The following is a 19,380-nucleotide window of genomic DNA, read 5'->3' as shown; positions in this document are numbered from 1 at the left end:
TACTATTTTAAAGCAGGATAACACCATGAAAAATGCATAGACTGCGGTGTACTATTTTAAAGCAGGATAACACCATGAAAAATGCATAGATTACAGTGTAAGTTTTTAAAACATGATATCATGAAAAATGCATAGATTGTGGTGTATGTTTTTAAAGCATGTTAACATTATGAAAAATGCACAGATTGTGGTGTAAGTTTTTAAAACATGACAACTTCCTGAAAAATGCATAGAATGTGGTGTAAGTTTTTAAAAAATGATAACTTTATGAAAATGCATAGATTGTGGTGTATGTTTTTAAAGCATGATAACATCATGAAAAATGCACATATTGTGGTGTACGTATTTAAAGCATGTTAACATTATGAAAAAATGCAAAGAATGTGATGTACACTTTTAAAGCCAGCTAACATCATGAAAAAATGCCAAGATTGCATTATTAAAACAATGTGTCTTCCCGTAAACACAAATCCTCTACAGCAGGAGAACATTTGGAACTGCCAGTATGCATACTGATATGATGGAGGACCCAAGGCAGTGGAAGTTAATTAACACCAAGAACTGTGTAACTGGAATCCATTAAGATCATCAACTGGACACCACAAGATATATGTGTTCCATTTTTGGGTCAATATTATTCAATATCACTACACGGGTGAAATAAAATAAATATTGCTATATGAACAAAAATCAAATATATATACATCTTACATGTGGATGAGCCACACATTGTTTATATTTGTCTATAAATTATACGCCCTGTTCATCAATAGGGCTAGATCCATAAATCAATCATATTTGTTTTTAAGTTCATATGTTGAATCTCATTTGATCACTTGCTGAATTTACATGTTGTGATTTAAAAAGGAGATCATTTTTATATCCATTGTTGAATTTGGTGCATCTCATTCTGTTAAATCCACTGTTATAGTTTATGTACCCACACGAGTATGGTGTCACCATTAACTTGTCATTGAATTTCATTATAACTAAACATCTCATTCACTCAACTGCTTGCAGTGTTGTTGCTAAATCCAAACCTAACCTGGCTTCATCATGTTACAGTGGGTTTGGTATGAAGTCAGAATATGCCCTGTGCTTGGGCTGTGGTGGCATTATGAAGCCTGGTATTGCTCCTGACATTCATGGCAACATTAACAAGGTCTGCCAGTTTGTGCCTGAGCAGTGCGACACAAACATTGAAATGCCCCTTTTCTCCTCCTGAATAACAACCATGTTTGGTGTGTAAACAAGAATCTCAAGTCTTTTGAGTAGATTTATACCAACAAGGACACATCTAAAACCATGAACACTATATGCTGCATGCCTTCTTTTTAACAAAACACTCCGTGTAGGAACCCACTATAAAAATCTAGCCAGGTGAGAACTCCCAATTTAAATCAGCATTACCTGCATGACAACAGGGATAAAAAAAACAAAAGTGTTAGTTTCAAGCCTACAGCAGCAGAGAGGGTGAACAGACCATAGAATTCCGACAAAACAAATAAAACAAACAAATAAAATCATCTCGTAGAAAGGTCAAGATTTTACAAATGAACTTTTCCTTGAGATGTTTTATTTCTGTAATGGACGATTGTACTAATAAAACCCCAGTTCGAAATAGTATCTGAAAAAATAAAGTACTCTACGTGTTTATTTATTTCTTGTTTATTTTTTTGACGACCAACGTTGGTAGGTACCCTCTCTGCTGCTATTAATTTACCACCATACCAAGTTTGATGAATATTTTTCAACGCGTTCTCGCTGTCGTTTTTCCTCATCTGTTTCATCTTCATCTGTTTCATCTTTATTTGTTCTATGTTTCAAGTAATATTCAAGTTCTGATGGTGGTTTTTCTATTTATGGATTTATGTTCTTTCTGTGTTTATAATATATCATCAAACTTCGATATCGATCTCCACCGCAATTTTTACAAATCTGATATAATCCTCTAACGCCGTTGTTACATCCAACACAACTTCGTGGACCCGCATGAGGATTTTTCTTTATAAGATAATTATGTTTCTTGCAATATTCTCCACGGCATTTTTTATTACAATTGTTAGTGGTTCCTTGATGTAACCACGCACAGTTGTTCATTATCTATTTAATTCAATTTAATTTTATCATCACCCCTCTCTGCTGCTCCCCTGTTACCCAAATATTTTATCAAGACCCACACGATATCTTGTTCTTGGATCATGTAAATTTATTGTTATAAATCCATGCGGAGTAGCTTGCGCTCGTGAGAAGAAATTTTTGAATTTAATTATATCCATGTCACCACCACACCAAGTTTGATGAATATTTCGCAACGTGTGTGTGTCTACGCCATTAAACACAACTAAAATGTTGCAGTTGTCTCTGATCACCTTCGGAATTTGTGTATATCGTTGAGTAACATAGATCACGTCTGTATTTTTGTGTCTACCTCGGGAAAATATTCTGGCTGGATTTGATTGTTTATCTAGCATCACATCGTCGTATACAACTAAATTATTAATAAATCCGTCTATGGAATCTACGGATGGTGCTTCATCAATATCGGTTATAAACTCTATAACATCATTATCCTCATCCAGTAATCGCGCGTTTTCATTGAAATCTTTAAGTACATCATAACATCGTTGATCATCAACGGATGGTGCTACTAAATACAACTTATCCCATTTCAGCCATCTCATTATCAGATTAAGTAATAATTGCGTCTTACCCGATCCAGATGGTCCTATGATAATCATTCTGATGGAGTTCGGTAGCGCAGGATGATGCTTAACTGGCTCTCGTTGCCGAGTTGCTGAGAAATCAATTATATCCATATATATTATAACATGAATTTATATTGTTTACGCTGTAGAGTTAAAACTCCAACCACTGATTTAGCCACAGTTATAACAAAAAATAAAAAAATAGCGTACGGTGGAAAATGTTCTATATGCGGTAGAAAGAAATTTTCGTTTTTACCTAATAAGCGCGGTGGTGATATTGCTAATTTGATGTCAAAGTTTCCAGGTGCTCCATGGGCTAAATACAGTGGAGAAAAACATCTACCAGGATATAATTATTGCGGTCCTGGTACTCGACTCGATATCAGGCTCGATAATCAAGATCAACCAAAACCAGGCGAGGAACCAATAAACGCTATTGATCGAGCTTGTCATGCTCATGATGTAGCTTATAAAAGTCAAAATCTACAAGATAGGCATATTGCAGATGTAAAATTAATTCATTCATTAAATTCTATAAAAAATAAAAATATTAGAGAATCATTAGCTAATTGGTTAGTAAGATCCTCGATGAAAGGTAAATTAGCGATTGGGGCTGGTAATTAATAATGGAATCAATTTATTATTCACCGAGAGGATACTGGAGAGGCAAAGCAGCAATTGGTAAACTCGCTGATGCAGCGGCGGTTAAACATTCTACTGCTAAAACGTGGTTATCCAAACAAGCAATATGGCAAATTTATCTACCACGTCCTAAACAAATTCAGTACGCGTATTTCGATGTCAGTGTTCCTAATGAAGTTCATCAAGCTGATATTCTGTTTTTACCGCATGATACTGTGCGTGGAAAAACGTACAAATACGCGCTAACCGTAGTTGATGTTGCAAGTAGATATAAAGAAGCAGAGCCGCTATCAGCGAAAACATCATCTGAAGTAGCCGATGCGTTTGAACGAATTTATCAACGAGGTGGTGGACCACGAGGTGGTCTACGATGGCCACAGCTACTACAGGTTGATCCTGGCAAGGAATTTCTTGGTCCAGTATCATCGTTGATGAAACAACATAATACCAAAATACGACGAGGTCATACTGCAGTTCACCGTGATCAAGCAATTGTTGAGCAATTTAATCGAACACTTGCTGAACGGTTATTTGGATATCAATACGCGAGGGAATTTATTCAGGATAAAAGATCTCGCGAATGGGTGGCAAGATTACCAGGCGTGATAGCTGCATTAAATAATGAGATCACACGAACAACCAACATGAAACCCATTAGCGCGGTCACAAAAATAAATATAACAACACAACGAAAAGATGTTGGAAAACAAAAAATATTAGGTGATGTCACAGTCAGATATTTATATGAGCCTGGTGAACTTGAAGGTGGTAAAGCGAGAGCAACTGATCCTATTTGGAGTGTTACCACACACAAAATATCTACCGTGACAAGATCCACCGGGAGAAACGTAGGCGTTTCCAGACCTGCAATCTACAGATTAGATTCGGCCGCTCCTCAACGTGGATTTACACGTGAACAACTACAAATAATTCCCGCGGATACACAACTACCACCAAAATCACTCCGGTGATTTCGATCACTTAACTAGCACTAGCGCTAAGGGCGCCAGCGCCTCTACGTCGATTACACTCAAGACAGGTCAACATGGTATTTTCTCGTGTATGACCGCGACTATTATCTTTTCTATCTACGGTAAATTGTCTTGAATCATTACTCGAATACCGCCATAACATTATACAATTACAACTGGTGCAATGATTATTCTGCTGCTGTTTTAACTCAATAATAAATTCAACATCAAGATCAAAGTCACGTTTATTTTTTTTATCAGATTGTTTGTATCCGATTAATTTTTTTCTTATTATATCATCATCGATGATGTTAAATTTATCAACGATTTCAGGAATTATAATTCTACGTAATTGAGATATATTTCTGACCCTCGATACCGCCAAATAAACTAAATTTGACCACGCGATGTGATCGTCTACAATCCAAACTCGTGTATCAGAAATAGTTAATCCCTGAGACGAGTGGATTGTCATAGCGTATCCCAACACCCATGGAGATTTGTCAGCGTGTATTGCATCTTCAACCACACTGATATCAACAGCGACAATATCATTTAATACGAGATTTTGATTCTCAGTCTGTCCTGGAATATCAACATTAATATTCTGTTTTCGTGTATCTGATGGTCTATAACACAACGGTACGGGTAGTTCTGAATATTTTTCTTTATGTAGTTGAAATAACTGCTGTTGTAAAGCGTCTCTGATTATTTTTCTACTTGCTACGATCAAATCGGTGGGTCTCCATAATTTCAAAAAATCACTCATTGATGTCTCTGAGATCACTCCACGTATTATTTCACACTGAATTTTGTTTGATTGTAATCTGATTAATTTTTTAAACTCCTTCAAATTTGCATCAAGAGCTCTATGATCATCATCTATTTCTTCGTAATAATCAACGAAATTTTTTAACTAATCACGTGGAGATGGTCCAACAAAGGGCGGCGGTTGACCATGATCGCCACACATTATTATGGCGGTATTTTTCGTCAACAACCAATCAAGAAACATTTTTAATGTATCCAATGACACCGTGCATATCTCATCCCAAATAATTATTTTAGGTATATATTTTTCTCCCATCCGTTCAGGAGTCCATGTATCTCCGCGCCACCGAAAGAAACTATGATACGTGCACGATTGTACTTGCCGCTGTTTCATCTCACGTGCAAGTCTATGTGTGGGTGTCAGCACGATTATATCTGAATTTCTAAAAACATTAATCGTTCGAGTTGTTTTGCCGCATCCACCAGGTCCATTGAGATATACTGTCTTATATCTAGTTATTGGATCACTCAACGATGGTGCTTTCGACATTTCTGATATTTTATTACCCTCACGATAAAAATCTCTCACTGGAACATCTGCTGATTCTGTGTAATTGTGTAATAGTTCCTTTTTTATTCTCCACGAACCCCATCGTTCATCATTACTTGTAAATTTCATAACAGGTTCTAAATATTTACTCGAAATATAAAACGAATCTGTTGCGACTCTGACTGCGGTCTCAGGAAATCTATTAATCATCGATAATAAATTTATAGAAACATAAGCCAACATGGAAGATCTTAGACGAGTATATTGTGGGGAGACGTCATTTATGTAACTAACGATCGTACCCAATTTTGTTCCGTCGGATAAATAAACACTTTCTCGATTTACAAATATATTTTTCGCTGTTGTATCAGCAATTATAAAATCGTACTCGGCATCATCTACAATTAATCGTGCGTGATGTCTTTTATAATCATATGCACCACCTTGAGTAAATTTACCTATAATTTTTCTACCGAGATCTTTTGCGGTTTTGAGTTTATTAGGAATATCATCCTTAAACTCGCTAATAACTTCAGAATCTGACATGGGCAACCAAACTTTGGTCTGTGCATGATATGATATAATTGCCTCACTGACCACCAACGATGTCAGTATCATACAATCTAGCATATATCGCAACAAAACTATAGGTGCCCAACGTTTTTCACAAAAATGTCTACCAAACCAAACATAACAAATCTTGTGAAGATTTTCGTTTAACTCGAACGATTCAATACAGGCGAATCCAGTCAGATCAAAATCAGGTAATGGTCCATTAATTGCCACTCGCGTCATCTCGTTTGTAGGGTGACCAAATCTGTCAAAGTACACAGAACAATCTCCGTATCCCAGAAAACTTCCTGGATAACATGCAACCATATCAACCGAAATAACATCATTGTAATTGTATTTGGTATTCCATAATCCGCCATGTCCATATTCGACGCAACTTGCGCGTACGTCCTCGAGTAAATCAAATCGTGTTGGTTTCCATGAATTTCGTTCTCTGGCGAAATGAGCCGCAACAGATGGAACGGTAAAACAATTAGTTAGTAATTTGTCAGTATTTTCCGCGTGCTTGCACTGTAAAAACGTCGCAAGATTTTTCATCTCGTCATGGAGGGATTCTGTTCGATATATTTCACCGTTCGGTTTGACAAACTGATCAAATTCACCCTCCTCATTACTTTTAAATAACCATACCGATACAGGATCGGTTTTACTTATTTCGTTGATAAAATCAAACATATCTGCCCCAGAATTATCTGGGGAGTAAAATCTAACAGTTCGATCACGTGGAAATATTGTTACTGCGTTAGTCCATGCGTGCGCGTTATGATCGATAATATTTATTGGAGCTCCTTTCGATTTATATTTCGACTGGTACAGTACTTCTCCCGTTATTGTCGCCACAGTTATTGGAAATTTTAATATTTTTCCTAACTCAGCAACATCTTTTATTGTAGCACCGGTATCCTTAACTGAATCAGCCCACGAGTTTATTTTTTCACGCCTTAAATCAGTTAATCCATTTCCACGCATCGCGTTTGTAAAGTGTTCTATTACTCGTTCAGCCACACAATTTAACCTTGAAAATTTCATCGGCGCTAGTTTATCAACGTTGGGTTTTTTTATTTATCTCATAGATTCCATAAATAACCGCTGTTACAGGATACGCTCGTTCATAATACGGTTTGTCAATACCCGTCAGTAGACCCGGTCTGGAATTTTTACTTAATATGATAGTTTTATTATTGCCAAGGACAGGATCATATTTGTCACGGATAATCCAACTACCTGTTTCTGTTAATACAATAAATTTTACTCTGAAGAAATATTTTTGATTGCCCTCGTATTCAGCGATGTAGTTAATGATAGTTGCCGCTCGCTTGTCGTTCATTGTGGCGTCCGTGACAGTGTTGCGTATGATCTTGAACGTTGACCATGTATGAGATGCACCATCCGTGTAAAATTCTTTCTTGGCGTCGTGAATTTTCGAGATCAAACTTTTATTTTTCGGATCAACCAAATCTCGCACTGGCAAGTCAGAAGATAATCTGTCAAGGTTGAATTTATATTTAACAGGCCTAGTTTGGGATAATCTCTCAAACTCGTTCATATAATTAAAACAAATATTTAAATAAAGAAAATTATATATATATATATATATATATATATATATATATATATATATATATATATATACAATGTCTCAATGTAGATGGTTGATGATCGGCTCAGTAAATCGATGCAACAAATCCTGTAGAAAGGAATTTTGTTGGATACACTCACAAAACATACGACGAGGAAGTCTAGGACCAATACCATGTCTGAGGTGTGGTATTGGAGTGCGAGGAAAAACAGAATTATGTGGAAAGTGCGGCGGAAAACGGTTCAGAGAACTTAAAAGATATTATGACAAAAAAAATAATAGCGGTGAAAACGCTATAAAATCCGTGAGGGATTATATATCAAGATTTCAGACAAACAATGATTTAAACGTATAATATTATTATAATGGAACAAAATATATTTGTCACACATCCTGTCATAACAAACTATGAATCAAATATTAATGGTATCATCAGACACTGCAAGTTGAAGAGACCAGTTGGTTGTATTAATAATGTTGGTTATCTAATGTTTACTGCTGGGGGGAGAAAACATTATCTATGTCATAGATTTACATACGAGTGTCACAAGGGTTTGATCAAAGACGGTCTTGTTATTGATCATATTGACGGGGATACTCAAAACAATAATTTATCCAATTTACAAGCTATCTCTCACAGCGAGAATAATACACGTGGAAATACAGGAAGATATAAGACAATCGGAAAGAGGGCGGTAATTTCCACAAACATAGAAACTGGTAAAGAAATAATATTTCGTTCAATGCATTCAGCTGCAAAATATTTTGATATTCACTCGCATTCAGTACAAAAAGTCGCAGAAAATATATATAAAACAGCTTTATCGAAAAAATATAAGCAGAAAATCATCTTTCAGTATCAATAATTATCATCACCACATTATTAACTATCATCACCACATTGAATTAATTTTTTTAATTTATGTCACAGTAGGTCCTCCATACACTACTGAATTTTTGATTATATAAAAGGGAGATTACTTTGTAATATATAGTTTTCTTCGTAGATTTTTTATTTTTTATGATCGTAATTAGTCAGTTTAACTAATTACATCGTAATTAATTACTTCGTAATTAATTACTCGTAGAAGTATTATTTATGTTTTTTAAATATTTCCCCATCATACAACATTACGAGAGATCATGATAATGTTATTGATCCGCAGGAAGCTGTGTGTAGAACAGAAACCGTTGTCATGGTAATCGACCTGCAGGTGTGTGTTCATGCCACTGTTATTATTGATTCGCAGTCTGCTTAGGAAAAATGCTGTTATAAATACAGAAACTGTTATTATTCAGAAACTGTTATAAATACAGAAACTGTTATTATTCAGAAACTGTTATTATTCAGAAACTGTTATAAATACAGAAACTGTTATTATTCAGAAACCGCTGTTTAGTGTAAATATTGGTTCCTTAGCTATATAGCTAACTATATATTAACTTCCGAAACATATGTTCGTAACAAGGTTTGATAGCTCAATCAGTATGGTATTGGACTGTGACGCTCGCGGTCCAGGATCAAACCCCCATGGCTGACAATTTGTCGGTGGTGTACGCATAATTGCGATTTTTATAATAGTGGGGGGAACCGCAAACCCTCCCCGCTCAGCAAAATCCCAACCACAATATTGACTTGTGGTTGATACATATTTTCGTATCACCCACTGGATTAATTATTCTGGGTGGGATTTTGCTGAGCGTACATGTTTGTACTGTCCTTAGTTAAGTTATATGTTTGTGCCGTTCATTCATAATCTGAGCTCGCTAATACACTCGATAGGGGCTCTTCATTCATTGTATATATCCATTTCATTGTATATATCCATTTCATTGTATATATGTTATGTGTATATCCTCTAAACTTGGTAGATTGCGGTAGCAAGCTACGAGTTTAATGAGGATTGTGCTGTCCTTAGTTAGTTATATGTATATCCTCTAAACTTGGTAGATTGCAGTGGCAAGCTACGAGTTTAATGAGGATTGTGCTGTCCTTGTGCCGTCCTTAGTTAGTTATATGTATATCCTCTAAACTTGGTAGATTGCGGTGGCAAGCTACGAGTTTAATGAGGATTGTGCCGTCCTTAGTTAGTTATATGTTATGTGTATATCCTCTAAACTTGGTAGATTGCGGTGGCAAGCTACGAGTTTAATGAGGATTGTGCTGTCCTTGTGCCGTCCTTAGTTAGTTATATGTTATGTGTACATCCTCTAAACTTGGTAGATTGCGGTGGCAAGCTACGAGTTTAATGAGGATTGTGCCGTCCTCCCTCTTGGGCCTCTAGACCGTTGTTTGGCGGGTTAGGGGCTCTCGTAGAGGGAATATTTGCCTAATGAACTTGGTAGATTGCGGTGGCAAGCTACGAGTTCTTGGTTGTGCTGTCCCTGAAACATCCCGACGAACTCGCTAAACACTCGATAGGTGTTCTAGGGATATTTTTTTTATTTTAAAGATTTATATATTATATAATGAACCATGAAAATATCAATGATGTAATTGTTGCTATTAAAAAATTGAAAAAAGATGGAATTAATATATCTGATGAACTAAATCCTGAAAAAATAGTTTCTGATTTTGAGATTTTACAAGAACGTAAAACCCAGGGAACACACACACTATCATCTGAATACAGGCTCATGAAACGGATTCAGGCGGCAATGTTTCAGTCGCTAGCTACCGTAGAAGATGATCATGTGAAGGAGTTCGTTCCTCTCTCTACCGCCATAGAAAGAATTAAATCGTTATTATCCCACGAGTATGAGGCAAAGAAAACGATTAGTACCCGTATAAGACTATTAAGAAAAATTATGTTAGATCGTGAAACGATCCAAAGTAACTTCGTTACTGGTGAAACGATCCAGGGTAACTTCGTTACTGGTGATAATGAAAATGAAAGTTTTGGTAACTGGGGTCCATGTCAACGCTGACCACGTGTATTGGTAGTTAAAATCAAGAAAATTCTAACTTTGTCAAATTGTTCCTAATAAATTTTATTTATTATAAATTAATTTTATTTATTTACTGAATTAATTTGTTTTTTTTTACTGAAATTTAACAAAATTGTACAAATTTCTTAATTTTGACTACCATTTACCCCATCAAAAACATAAAATTGTACAAATTTCTTAATTTGACTACCATTTACCCCATCAAAAACATAAAATTGTACAAATTTCTTAATTTTGACTACCATTCACCCCATCAAAAACATAAAATTGTACAAATTTCTTAATTGTACAAATTATTTATTTCTGAATTATTATTTTATTTCTGAATTATTATTTATTTATTTCTGAATTTATTTATTTTTACTGAAATTTAACAAAATTGTACAAATTTCTTAATTTTGACTACCATTTACCCCATCAAAAGCATAAAATTGTACAAATTTCTTAATTTTGACTACCATTTACCCCATCAAATTTACAAAATTGTACAAATTTCTTAATTTGAGTACCATTTACCCCATCAAAAACATAAAATTGTACAAATTTCTTAATTTTACAAATTATTTATTTCTGAATTATTATTTTATTTCTGAATTATTATTTATTTATAACTCTGATGGGTGAGTTGGTAAACCCTCCATTACATAAAGATCTACGACAAAAGTCTTACGACAAAAGTCTTACGACTTTACATACAGATTTATTACAAGCTCTTCTTCACGTATGTCAACTAAGCGATTAAGGTGGTCTGTGAGTTTAAAATTGATTCGTGTTAACATATTATTGTGACACCGCAAATACACGGGATTAGTTGGTTCTTGCACGATTAAACTTCCAGGGGGAACTTGTGGTGTGAACGTGTACAGGATGTATCCTTGTTGAGCTTGATTTGATCTTCCGAGATCTATTTGATAGCTGCCATCGATTACGTCACAAACCAGATTGACCGCGACCGTCGGTGTTATATTAACGATTCCCGGAGATACGTGTCTTCCGCCGCCGTGTGGATCATTATCATGTCTAAGAACAGCTGCTGGTGGAATTAATTTTCTCCATGCATCGAGTATTTTAGGAAAAAACTCATCAATGACATCATTGATAGATTTTCTTAACTCGGTTACACTATACCCGGGAAATTTATAATTTGGTACATCGGCTTCTGTTAATTTATATTTTTCTAACCATTTATATGCATCAGGATTTTTAGGTGATTCTAAAAGACTAAGCATCGCCTGAACTATTCGGTTATTAATATATTCCATATCTGATATAAGCTGATTTAATATTTCCACACGCGTGATGATTTTTTCACGCGATGACGCTGATATGTCAAAAATATGTTCGTTAAAATATTGATTTAGTTGATCTAGTTGTTTTTTACACTCTTGATTGATTTCCTGAAAATATTTAATAATCTCATCTCGATAAAAACCCTTAAAACGTCCTGTTTCCCCCGGATTTTTAAAAATCCATGCCTCAATTTCACCGAAGAAGGAAAAAATGTGAAGCATTGATTTATTTTTTATAATACGTAGTTTTTCCCCGTATGATGGATTAATTTCATGATATGATTGTCTATCCGTGACATAATCAGACTTTTTCGGTTCTGGTGGTATCGGTGTTATCGGTGGTGATATTTCAGGCCAACCTAGTACGGATCTTATCGTGGATTGATAAATATCAACAGCATAATCAGGCGAGTTTATTTCAATCGTCGAGGACAGGGTGGGTTCATGAACATTAATTGATATTTTTGATTCTTTTCCCGTTATTGATTTTATTCTACGCGCAAATTCCTCACTGATCTCTTCAATCTCGTAACTGCCAGTTGGTATTCCAACAACAATCCAGTCAGGTGTTCCATCGGGTTTGTTGTTGTTAGCAAATACGAGCGAATTATTTGCTGGTGTACCGTTAAATGATTTTGATCTGATATTTGGCCAGCTGTAATATACTCGTAATTGTTCTAGTGCTATTTCTTTTACTGGAATTGCAGTGGGAAAATTAACACTAAATTCAGGATTAATTGAACTTACCGAGATCATCGTTATCTTTGGCGGAGTTGTGTTGGTCACGATCTGCTGGAGTAATTCTGTCATTATTGATACTTGTATCTTTAATACCTTCGTCGTATATTTTAGTTATCATTGAAAATTCGAAATCAGATATAATTCCATCACTGAGACTCGCTGATAACAACGAGGATAATTTCGAGTATGCTACCGTCGCTGTATGTAATTTTATTTTGTAATCGGATAATTTTTCGTTCGTACAAGTACATATTTTTTTTGTGATGATATTAAGCACACCTGCAATAGTTGTTGCTGCTGAAATACAAATAGTTACAGCTACTGGTGCCATCGTTGTCAACGCTGATAATATTACACCGGTTCCAGCAACAACAGCGGATACTGAATAAACAATTACATCAGCGATAACTAATCGTCGTCGATATTTTTTTACTTTTACTGTATATTGATCAACTTGATCTTTTAGCGCCGCCTGCCATTCACGCGCTTGATTGTATCTGTATTGTGCACCGTCCATATATATTTTTATGCAGTAACCAATTGAGGTGTTTCAGCTACAAATTCCAAACACCACCAGAAGGATGTTGCGGTTAATTTCTTATCATCTGCTTCCAGAATAAATATTTCTTCGGTTCCGTTATTTAATACAACAGATACAACCCCGGAAAACCTGTCGGTGGAATGACGCCATGGAAACGTTGTAAATATTTCAAATTTTGCAGCACTGAACACGGACAACCTGTACACGCCAGTGACTGTTGCGGTATATTTGATAGTATTATTTTGCTGCGATCATGTTGCAAATCCCGATGATACCGTGCATACGATGTTTGTGATATGCCCGGGAGTTATTTCAGCTGGAATTTTAATCAGACTGGTTTTACTGATAATCTCAGGAATTCCCGCTACGACGTCTTGCTGTGTTTGTTTGATCGTGTCTAGGTTACTTTTGATATCAACGAGTTTCATGTCAATGGCGCGTGGAGTACCGAAGAATTTATCTATGGTATCATCGGTTTTTTGAAAATTTCTTCGAAATCTTCCAAAAGCGCCTGCGTGAACGTCATACTCAGCCCGTAACTTGGATAATTTACCGTCTACGGTGCCATAGTTGACGTCGACGTATTTTTTTGTTGCTGCGTCTTCGTCAGATGTTGGATCTCTTAAAACTACTATTTTGTTCCCGTTCATGCTAAGTTCACCCATCATTGTGTCACCGGTGTTTCTCACGCGATTAGCAACACTTTTTGCAATTTCATCTCTGATGGTTTTAAGTGACATACTTGAATCTCTGATTCTACCACCATCAGTAAACACGGGAATATTATCCGTAACTGCACCGAGTACTCGCCGGACTATATCATTCCATTTGATATTGCTGGTTTTTAGTTTACCATATCGATCCTGAAAAATAACAACTTCATCTGGGTCAACTCCAGCCAGGTTCATGATATCAGCGAGGTCATCCTTAGTCACATACTTCGACAGATCAACGTCGCCGAGCTTTTTCTTAACGCGTGAAGAAGATCTTCCGTAAATATCAACCATTATAATAAGATCCGTTGTTTAAAACGCCTTACGCGCAACATATCGGTTGCTTGTATAATCGTGCACGACTTTATGTGGCGGCCTGGATGATTTTGATATAGCGTCGAGTACATTAATTACTTCACCGTTCACGGCCGCATATTGGCGGATGTGTCATTGTTTGTGTGGGTAGCGTTGAATACCAAACTTTGGTTGTTGCGTGGAGTGGTGCAACATACTTGATAAATTCAACAGGTGGAGCTAACCCGTACGAATCAAAATAAACAATTCCACGCGGGTCAACCGCGTATGATACCCAATGAGTACCAGGTCCAGAACGTTCATCGAGATTAATAATACCTGTTTCTAGTTTGTTTGGTTGTTTCGGTAATTGATCTCGCATAAAAACACCTCTAAAGGCAGATATTTTTAATTTTTTAGCGGCATTAAGTAAATCAAAATTTGATGCTGGAACGTCTAACGAAGTGACCCTGGAAGCCTTAGGCCTCTCCCCCAACGAGATCCTGGCAATCTTAAGCCGCGCCCCTTTTTTTTGTATCCTTGCCCTGTTGCTTTCTTTAGTGCCATTTCAGCGGCTGTTCAAACAGCACCTAACGCGGCCGCTTTTGCTACGGCTGGAGCAGCTGCAGCTATTAATGCCGGAATGGCCGCAAGTAGTGGAAATATACCACCCGTTTTAACCATGTCTTTGATGGCGCTCGGGGAGAGATGGAATTGAACTCCAGTTTTTGATTCTAGAGCTTTATTGAAATGTTTAATCTGATTATTTGTCAACGATAATTTGTTTGGACCACCACTAATATGATCTCGTTTTAGTGATATTTTAGTTCCGCATTTGTTGGCGGTTTTTGATTGAAGCTTTTTTACCTGACCGGGGGTCAGAGTAACATTAACATGACTATACGACATTTTTATATAAATAATATTTTTCTAAATAACACGATTAAATATTTTCCACCGGTGCATCAACAACCCTCATTCGACCACTACCACCTTCAAGTAACATGGCTTTGTCGCTAAGTATGACCGCGATCGCTCTGTAAAAGGCACCAGCACCTGGTGGGTTAGTAACATGAGCTCGAAAGTGTATATCAACAACAGATTGTTTGGATAAATCAAGATGTTCTAGTGAAAAATAATAAATCGGATATAGACCTCTAAAATCTAGTTGTGATATTTGCAAACCGGTATCTATATTTTGATCACGTCCCATGAATGACATTAAACGATGATATGCGCGCGCTACATGATTTTGTGCATAATTTAGTTGTATATTTTCTGTTGGTTCTTGATGTCCATTTATCCGTAAGGAAACTTCATTAACTCCAAGGTTATCAAATATCATATGTGAACGTTCTTGATCATTTATCCGGTCAATATTTTGCAGTGCAATAAAAATATGTCGTGGTGCAGAAACACCCTGTTGTGATGCTATATGCCATGTAAATAAACCATTAATATTGCTTTGAGCAGCATCTGTGGTTACTGTTAACCATGATAGCAATGATTTACCGCCTTGATCCATAAAAGATAGTAATTTTTGTTCCTCAGTAATAGATGGAGTTATTACTGGCATCCAGAATGAAAGTTTTGTTATATCTACTTTACCAGCATCAGCAACACCAGCACCTCGCCAGATTGCATCATTATCATCACCTTTTCTTACGAGCACAATTGTGTGTTTAGCTCCAAAGATGACCTTTCTAACATTTCTGCAAAATCCAAAGATGTGAGATAATGGAATTGCACACGAAAAATTTCTATTATCTCCCGACAACGCTGTTCGGCGTGCTGCAAATCCCAGGTTGTATGTCGTGGCATAATCTTTTATGATTTCAAAATCAGCAGCTGGTCTAGTTTCACGATCGGGGTTGGCAGCTTCTGCCTGATTAGCAACAGAAATATTTTGTGGTGAAAGTAACTTGATATACTGATTATGGTTGGCGTTGTCGGTGATATCCTTGGCAAACATCATTGTTGGACCAGCTGATCTTGTAAAGTCGTCAGAATATCTCGCCAGACCAATTATTGTTGTAGCAACATCAACATCCTTCTGAATTGATTCAATATTTTTTCCATCAATCATGTATGTGGCGCTATCAAACAGTGCCATAATTCCGTTGTTGACAAAACCAACACGCAAATTGGCACCATATGCCGTATCATCCCCCTTTACAAGTATACCTTCTACTTCAATAAACGCTTCAGCGGGCAAGAAATATCTACTTGTATCATGAACCTGTAATTCGATTCTCCCTCGCTGATTTGGTAGTCTTGCGTCATAAGAATAAAATTGATAATCACGTACCGACTCGTACTTAAGGACAGGTGCCTCCATATCAAATACTGGGTCTGATTCGCGCCTGAACATTTTTATTATAGTTACCATTTTTCAAATGATGATCATCGTCGACGAAGACCACTTCCTGCTATTAAATTTGCTGTTATATTTTTTTCTGCTTCTTCAGATATCGCCGCTAGTTTTTGATTTGCAGCCTGATTTATTATTTTACTTACGTCTGCGGGCATCACCTCAGTACTTGCCAGTTTCACCGGTGGTTGTTGTTTTCGTCGCAATAATCGTGCTAGTCTTTCTTTGATCGCCGAGAACGCCTTACCAGCAACATTGACAATTGCACCAGGAGCTTTATCACGAACAATATCAATAGCCTTCATCGATAATTGTTTTGCTACAGGTGCTACTTTTGGAGCTATCCTTGTAAATAATCCCTGAATAACATCACCAAGTCCATTTCCGTAAATAACACTATAGATTGGTAATCGTGAGTTTACCGCTCTAACCTGTGTGGGTTTACGATGATTATTATGCACAATCATCTTCTTTTATTTACCATTTATCTAATCGCGTTGACTAATCATCAACGAGCTCATCAATAAGTTCTCGGTAAACTCCGATATCCATGATACCACCTTGAAATAATCGCCGACAAATATCAGCTGCTTCATTGGTTATTTCTGGTGAATTATTTCCGGCACGTTTTCCTCCTATGAGAACTTCTAACCGTGACACATCATTAATGATATTATCAGGACAAACAAAATTATTTCCCAGACCACTTCCCGTTGCTCCTTCTTCTGCTGTTTTCTTAAATAGTCTTAAGGGTGATCTTTCCTCTGCTGATTTTCCAGGTAGCTCTTTAGACCTTTTAAGTTCCGGCTTCAACCTTTGCTGCGGCGAAGAAGATTGCTGTTGTTCTATTTGTTGCAGAGGTGGAGGAAGCTGATACTGGGAGGACTCTCCTTGTCCTAGTTGTTCCCGTCTCCCTCTAAGTCTATTTACTTCTTCATTAAATCTTTTAAATTCTTGACCTCTAGCTTGTTTTTTATTGTAATATACGCGATATATCCATTTAATGAAATCATCATTTGTTTTTCCATAAAAGGGTTTTAAAAAATTAGATTTATTAGATACATTTTTTGATATCATCTCAGGTAATTTCTCTCTTTCAGTTTTTCTAATTTCCTCAACAACTCCTTCGTTAAATCTTGCAATTAATTTTAAGCTCTCTCCTCCTGATCTGGATTTAGATGCAAGTTTTTCTCTCACATTGGCGACTTCAGTACGAAGTTCTCCAATACCTTCAAGTATTTCCTCACCAACAGGTGGAGGTTGAGCTGCAGCTATGTCAGTTGGAAGGTCTCGTAAAATCTTCTTTGCCTGTTTAGTTCTTCTTGCTATTTTTTCTGATACCGGAAGAAGATCTTCTTTGATGACAGTTGCAACTTTCTCAGTAGCTGCAGTGACGGGTTTAAACAGTTTTTTAGTGTCTTCTTCATACTCAACTTTTGCTTCTTGCTGCGCTTGTAAATTTTTTCTAAATGAGTCTTTGACAGGAAGAAATTTTTTAATTGCTTCTAATCGTTCTCGAGCTGTTCTTGCAGTATGAGATTCTGGATGTATCATTTTATTATAACATAATAATTTAATTAATATCAGCAGAGGAGGAGCAGCAGAGAGGGTACCTACCAACGTTGGTCGTCAAAAAAATAAACAAGAATAAATAAACACGTAGAGTACTTTATTTTTTCAGATACTATTTCGAACTGAGGTTTTATTAGTACAATCGTCCATTACAGAAATAAAACATCTCAAGGAAAAGTTCATTTGTAAAATCTTGACCTTTCTACGAGATGATTTATTTGTTTGTTTTATTTGTTTTGTCGGAATTCTATGGTCTGTTCACCCTCTCTGCTGCTGCTACTGATGCATACAATCTGCCCATTACAGAGGCTACTGTTACTGAAAAATTAAGGTAATTTTCTCCAGCAACTATTTTCTGACTGGTAGTGACCTGCATTCTTTTAAAGACAGTATTTAAGATACATTCACTGGTCAACTGCCAGTGACCATAACTACAAGGCCTGAAGACATGTTATATTAAATGACAAGATACCTCAGAACTATGAAGCCTGAAAACATGTAACATAATTGACAAGACACTTCATCACTACAAGGCCTGAAAACATGTAACATAACTGACAAGACACTTCATAACTATGAGGCTTGAAAACATGCAACATAACTGAAAAGACACTTCATCACTACAAGGCCTGAAAACATGTAACATAACTGACAAGACACTTCATAACTATGAGGCTTGAAAACATGCAACATAACTGACAAGACACTTCATCACTACAAGGCCTGAAAACATGTAACATAACTGACAAGACACTTCATAACTATGAGGCCTGAAAACATGCAACATAACTGACAAGACACTTCATCACTACAAGGCCTGAAAACATGTAACATAACTGACAAGACACTTCATAACTATGAGGCCTGAAAACATGCAACATAACTGACAAGACACTTCATCACTACAAGGCCTGAAAACATGTAACATAACTGACAAGACACTTCATAACTATGAGGCCTGAAAACATGCAACATAACTGAAAAGACACTTCATCACTACAAGGCCTGAAAACATGTAACATAACTGACAAGACACTTCATAACTATGAGGCTTGAAAACATGCAACATAACTGAAAAGACACTTCATAACTATGAGGCTTGAAAACATGCAACAT

General features: G+C 36.4%; 1 protein-coding gene across 2 annotated transcripts in view; it reads right to left on the bottom strand.

Annotated features, from left to right (window-relative positions):
- LOC149791768 (protein lifeguard 2-like) overlaps nucleotides 1-19,380 on the bottom strand; it is an 85,568-nt gene that overhangs the window by 54,885 nt on the left and 11,303 nt on the right. The gene's annotated exons all lie outside the window — the stretch shown is intronic.

The sequence above is a fragment of the Sinohyriopsis cumingii genome, chromosome 9 (genome assembly GCF_028554795.1).
Source record: "Sinohyriopsis cumingii isolate HCF-2022 chromosome 9, ASM2855479v2, whole genome shotgun sequence".
In the NCBI taxonomy this organism is placed as follows: Eukaryota; Metazoa; Mollusca; class Bivalvia; order Unionida; family Unionidae; genus Sinohyriopsis; species Sinohyriopsis cumingii.
The sequence above is the reverse complement of the archived record's forward strand: the minus strand, read 5'-3'. Positions and strand labels throughout refer to the sequence as shown.